The following is a 6,920-nucleotide window of genomic DNA, read 5'->3' on the forward strand; positions in this document are numbered from 1 at the left end:
GGAGTGATTTGCTTCCATGCGATTAGCCAGGGAAAATAGTGAGAGAATTTCATGGCAGGTAGAGTACTCTCGTATGCTTTCATTTAGGAAGATGAGGACATCATCTACGTAAAGTAGATGAGTGAGGTAGAAAATGTCACTCATTTTAATATCTTGTAGTTGCCTTTCCCTCTTGGCTAGTGAAATGAGTCTACTAAGCCCTTCCATGACAATAAGAAAGAGAAATCGGGAGAGTGGGCATTCTTGTCGAAGACCCCTCTTAACATGGAAGAAGTGTGATGTAGAGCCATTAATGAGAACACTAAAAGTTTCCGAGTTGATACAACACATGATCCAATTAATGAAGGGGAGGGGAGTCCCAAATGGGTGAGGATCATCTTAATGTAAAGCCCGCTGACCCGGTTGAAGGCTTTAGCTAGGTCAATTTTGAGAATTGTCGCTTTTATCTTTTTAGTTTTAAGAGAGTGGAGTGCTTCTTGGGCTGTGTTGATTGCTTCATGGATTTGTCTATTCTCGAGTAATGAAAATTTCAGAGGGGAGATGTGGCAGGAGAGGATGGGCCTGAGCCGGTTAACAAGAATCTTAGAAATGATTTTATATAGACAATTACACTGGGAGATAGGATGAAAATCATTGAAAGATGAGGGGGAGTTGGATTTAGGTATCAGGGCTATGAAAGTGGTGTTAATGGCATCATACAAGAGCCCAATAGTCCTACATTCCTCCACCACCTTAAGCAGGTCTTGTCCAATGATCTCATAAAAAGCAAGGTAGAATTCAATTGTCCAGTCATCCAACCGTGGACTCTTATCTTTTTTGAACCATTTCAATGTACCTTCTAGTTTCGCCTGAGTGACAGGGGATGTGAGATCCTTAGTCATATCCATATCCACAAATCTAGGGAAATGTCCTACAATTTTGACAATTTCAGCAAGAGAGGCACTAGGAGGTGCCTTGAAGAGTTTTCGGAAATGAGAATTCCCAAGGTGGGAGAGCTGATTAAAGGTTGTTGTCATTCCCCTGTCCTCCATGGGCATATTCTAGATAGTATTGGTGACCTTCCTTCCCTTGGAAAGGTTTTGGAAGAACTTGGTGTTCTCATCTCCTGCTTTTAACCAGATAGCTTGACTCCATAGCCGCCAAGTTTCTTCTCTCTCCTTTAGAATTTTTGATCTCTGGTTTTCCAAATTTATAAGATGAGTCTCCACCTCTACATAAGTGAACTCCTAGCACTCATCATCTAGAAGAGTGGCCAATGTCTGTTCAATTTCATCGAGGGTTTGGTCATCCCTCTTGGATTTTTCCTTAGCCTAATTAATGGAGAGTCTCTTGAGTTTAGTGAGATTGGTGCAGAAGCCTTCTGTTAGAGTTCTCCCCATGGATGGAGGGTTTGATAACTAGAAATTAGAAACCATTTGTATGTAGGATGGGTCCAATAGCCAGGTGTAATTGAATTTATATGGTGGCCTTGGTGTCTGAGAGGGACCAGTGATCTCCATATAAATGGGGGAGTGGTCTGATAAACCTCCTAAACTAACCCATTGTCGGTATAAGGAAAGTTTTTGAATCAGAGAGTCCTTTATGAGGAATCGATCCAATATCTTAGCCAGGGTTGCCTCACAAACTTGCCGGTTTCGCCAAGTGGGGAGAAGTTTTACGATGGAAATATCCGTCAAATTTCGAGTAGCATCTCCATATTCTCCGAGAATGTATACACCTATGCATTTCCCCCCATTACTCCCCCAATTCTATGAAGAAGTTCAGGTCACTACCTAATATGAGATTATCTGGGATAGTGAGGGATAGATTGAGAAGGTGGTTCCAGAAGGCCTCTATGTTTTGACATGGGCCACATACATTGATCAAACGAAGATCCATCCCCAATTCTAATGAAAAAATATCCATGCCAATAAAACCAACTCCACCCCAGGAGGCCTTGAGGTTAATAGAATGGGGTTCATATCCTAGGGTTAGTCCTCCAGATCTCCCTATAACATCAAGGGATTGAAAGATCCATCCAGGCTTAAAGGAATGGAGAATACGGGAGGTAAGGTCAGTCTCAACCAAAGTTTCTTGTCAGAAAATAATTTCTACAATCTCGGATTCAAAATGTCGTAGGAGGGCTAGCTTTTTGGGCGAGCTAGTCAGGCCCTTGCAATTAAAGGAGAGCCACTTCATGGGGCTGATTTAGGAAGGGTGTTCAAAGCTCTAAGAACCTGGTCAAGTGATAACTGTCTACCCAAAGTCGCTCCTGCACCGGCTAACAGGATGGCTTTAGATAGATGCACTTTACGACCTCTAATGGATTTTGGGGGATAAGATGGGGGGTAAGACCTAAACCATAGGATACATTGCAGGTCTTAGAGAGGGGGAGGCAGGGACTGAGGTTGTAGGGGTGGGGGGAACCATTGTGGGAAGAAGATAATGCAACGGAGGAGGGAGATCAATGAGAAGGGAAGGATGGGACAGTGGTCAAGAGGATCGACCGATGTGAGTTGAGTGGACATGTGATGGAGGAGGGGATGAAAAATTGATCCGATGCAGATGCAAAGAGCATATACAATGCACAACATTATGGAGAAAAAACAAATATAGAGTCAGCGAGAGGAGGAGTACCCAAGGGGCGAGCAGCTTCAACAACCTCCCTCGATTGGGTCATCGGCGGGGAGGGAGGACGAGGAGCTCTTGTATCTGGTAGATGATTTGGAGACCTGTTCTTGTTCATTGATGAGGCAGCCAAAGGAATCGGCCGTGGAATTGATGCAGGAGCCTTAGTAGTCTCACCATTTCATCCCTTTGGAGAGTTTGAGGCCCTTCACACCAATGGGCATTCCTTGAATAAATGTCCAACTTTGTGGCACCTGCATCATTTGAAAGGGACTCCTTCATAGTCTAGGATTTGAATCCTTGTGAAATTCTTCCATTGCAGAGTGACTTTCTCCTCTAATCCTTCTCTCATATCTACGTGTACTAGTATGCGAGCCAGAGACCTATTGTAGTCCAAATAGGTTTCCAGTACATTCCTGATATAGACAAACACATCCTCATACCAATACTGCAGGGGAGTCTAGACAATCTAACCCATAATGGTCTATCCCCAATCTGTTCTTTTTCATGGTCGAAAAGCGGGCTCCATTGCTTCAACATGACCGGGGCCATTTTGATGTGCCAATATCTTGTAGTTTCCTAGTTGGTGTATTCCTCTTGTAGGAAATGGAGCGAAAACCATCCGTGGGGCAGAATCTGCACTTTTGGAAGATATTTGAATATGTTGCCACAAATCTCCTTGACCCAGAGGCTAAGTCGCTTCGCAGAGTAGGTCTAACCCCGAAGTCTACCCACCAGAGCCTTACCAGCTGTAGTGACAACCACTCCCTTGTTCAAACCTTCTCCTAATTTGAGGGTGATGTCCTTTCCCAGGGGCTTCACACACTTAATCTTCCACTTTTCTGATCTAGATGTAGTCGCGTGGTCTTGCAGAGGTTCTGGGGAGCCTTGATTCTCCTTGTGATTCTCCACAGGGTGCCGAACATTGATGACTGGGGTCTCAAAACAACCGAATGGGATTGGGGAGGAAGATGCCCCTACAGTGGAGGAGGGGATACTAAGCTCAGATAATATCTGCTCGGGCATGACAAATTCGTCGATGCCAGATCCGAGCGTGAAGGGTGGCAAGTGGAATCGATCCCCCGAAGGAGAGGGTTCAAAGGGAGGGGATGATGGATAAAAAGCGGCAAGCAGATAGAGGGTTGCCGGCAAGAGCGGAGGGCAGTCAAGCTCCGGGGAGTCAATGGAGAGGGCGACGAAGGGGAGGCTGGCTAAAGATGTTCTGGGCAGGGTAACGACGGGAGGAGAGACACAACGAAATGGAACAGATGATTCTAGGTTAGCACATATAGCCAATGTAGGGTTAGGGCTACGAAATATAGGGATATTGTGGTTAGGGTTGGCGGAATAATCCACCTCCTTTAATTCCATATCCTCCATGATGCAGTAGGCCCAGATATAACTGAAAGCAGTGTTGTCAACATGAGGCACGAAGGGTAGCCAACATGTAACAGAGAATGACGGCACATCTGCAGGGATCTGACGATTACAGAGGAATAGAGACAACAATTAACCGTAACCCATGCTTGGAACGGTCGCCATCTTTACAGCGATTACCAAATTATATGTTCAATCTAATACAAATTAATGAAATATATGTTCAATTGTTTTCTTTTAAATTCCTTTGTAGTTTACATGTGAAACAATCTCATTAAATTTAATTAAAATTTATCGCTCCATCTTACAACGCCATTCCTTGACCCATTGAATTATATTTATGAAACATGAGGATGGTTGGCTATAAATTATTATTTACTTAAAATTTATTTTTGCTGTTGTTCTAATATTTTATTCATTGTTGATATAATGTATTTTTTTCTTATTATACCTTTCTTGTGATTACAATTATTAATACAATAAATTTTTTAGAAAGAAAAAAAAATGTATTAAAAAGAGAGTACATACAACATTATTTCACGGATTACTTGAAAAAAATAAAAAATAACCCAGGTAACTGCATGAAATATCTGTAAAAAAATTAATAATGTGAATTTGTCATGTAACTTCAGCAAAACATAAAACAGATAAAAGCTAGTTCTCTCTACTTTACATTAGTAAAAAGAAAAGGTTAAATAATATAAAGATTACAAAAATAATGGACCAAAACTAAAGTATCTCAACCAATATCAATATTTCAAAAACATAAAAATTATCACTAGTTCTCTCTACTTTACATTAGTAAAAAGAAAAGGTTAAATAATATAAAGATTACAAAAATAATGGACCAAAACTAAAGTATCTCAACCAATATCAATATTTCAAAAACATAAAAATTATCAAAAGTGTGATCAGAACTGTAAAAGCAAGAATAGCCCCGTGGTCCACAAGAATTTTGATTCCCCAACTACCAAACAGAGAGCCCCTAGATATTTATCCATCCCGCCAGATATTTCTCCAGACAGATGTAACTGCCCTCTTCAATTGGGCAACACAATTTTGTTCCCTATACGTCTGCACATAAGACAGATCTTTGGAAATGGTTAGTCAAAACCTAGATCCTCTAATAATATTAATATAGTTACAAAAATTAAATGTTTGATCAATATCATTAGACATTAATTCATAGTAAGTATCAAGGAAATTATATATAGTAAATATCTAAGATAATTATATTATAATATATTTTACATGGTAAACAAAAAAAATTTAAAAAATTAACTAAATTATAAAAAAATGTTGTTGTCGTCATAACATATTTATTTTTATAAAAAAATATAAATATGGAAAAAAAATAATAAGCTTTGGGTGATGTTTATGGACATGATATTTTATTTTAATTAAATTAAAAAGAAAAAGCTACATATTTACTTTTTAGATAAATCTAAATTTTTTATGGTTTTTAAAAATATTATGTGGATATGATATGGAAATTAAATATCTATCATTTATCTAATAATTATTAATAAATTATAAAAAAACTATTACAAACTAATTAAGTTTTACCAAAAAAAATACATACCAATTAAAAAAAACAAAAACAAAACTACATCCCATCACTATCTGGAAAAATTATATTCGGCCGAATTTAAAAATAATGGTGATCATACTTGATCTAATCAAATCATATGATAGGGTGAGTTTGCTATATCTTATAATAAAGAATTGTTTAGTTGGGTTTCTATTACTAAGTCGCAGATGGGTAATGGATTATATTTGCAAACTATTGATTCTATTTTATTAATAAATAGTTAAGAATTTCCCTTATTAAGGCCAATAAAAGGTCTTAAACATGGAAACTCTATATCCTTTTTCCTATAATTGTTAAAGGGCTTTAGGTTTAAATAAAGGTTTTGATGAAAAGGAGTCGATATAGCCACATCCCACTCTCATTTACTAATTTTTTTTATTAAATAAAAATTTTCTATGAGGTTTCTATAAAGGTTGTTGAGGATCTTAGAGATATTAGGGTTATATTAGGGTTATATTTTATAAAGAAACTTGCTTATTTATAAATATCAACAATATTTCCTTGGAGTATTTCAGAGTAGCAAACGACCTTATTTACTCAATTGTTTCCCTAGGAGTTGGTAGGAATAAAATACTAAAAGCGTCATTTGAAACCAAACATGTAAGGGATTAGCAATAATTGACCATCAAAGTGCAGAAAAATCTTAATACATGTTGTAAAAGGTTGATTTTTTAAAGAGCTAGTTTTTGTTAAAGTTGTCTTAAATAACTTCAATTATATTGGATGTATCTTGCATGTAAGCTTTATGGTTCTGAAAAAGTTATAAATGATTTAGGTGGTAGATTCATGATCCAAAAATAACAATGAAAAGAAAGATTTGCGCTATTTTCATGGAAGAAGGAAGCCCTAACTAAAGCAATAGGAAGTTGATGCATAAATAATATTTTTTCTTTTCCAAAGTTATTTCATCAAAACTAATTCGGAAGTTAATCCAAGGAACAATTATATAGGATCAAGAAGTGGAAATCAAATATATTGGAAGCCAAATATGTTTCCCTACACATTGTTCAAATGCTTCTATACTTTGGAAAGTGGTCAATAATGTTTTTCGTTTGGTTGGAAGCTAGGTACTTTGGTGATTTGATAAAGGAGATAGATTGCAAAGAGAGCAAGATCCATGGTTTAGTATTAAAGGAAATCATAAACTATATTCACGATTGATTCATGAGCTACAAAGGAAAGGGGTTTTTTATGCTAATATAGGTTGTGAATGGGGCCAAACTTATCACTTAGAAAAATGCTTGGGTCACCTAGGGAGTACATTAGGGGGAGAGAATGCATGTCGATGTTAGAGATATAGAGGATTTTTAAAAGATAGTAACATGAGAATCAATGAGTGTACATT

The sequence above is a fragment of the Pinus tabuliformis genome, chromosome 4_1 (assembly GCF_031772625.1).
Source record: "Pinus tabuliformis cultivar Carrire ecotype Pingquan chromosome 4_1, CPIR1, whole genome shotgun sequence".
In the NCBI taxonomy this organism is placed as follows: Eukaryota; Viridiplantae; Streptophyta; class Pinopsida; order Pinales; family Pinaceae; genus Pinus; species Pinus tabuliformis.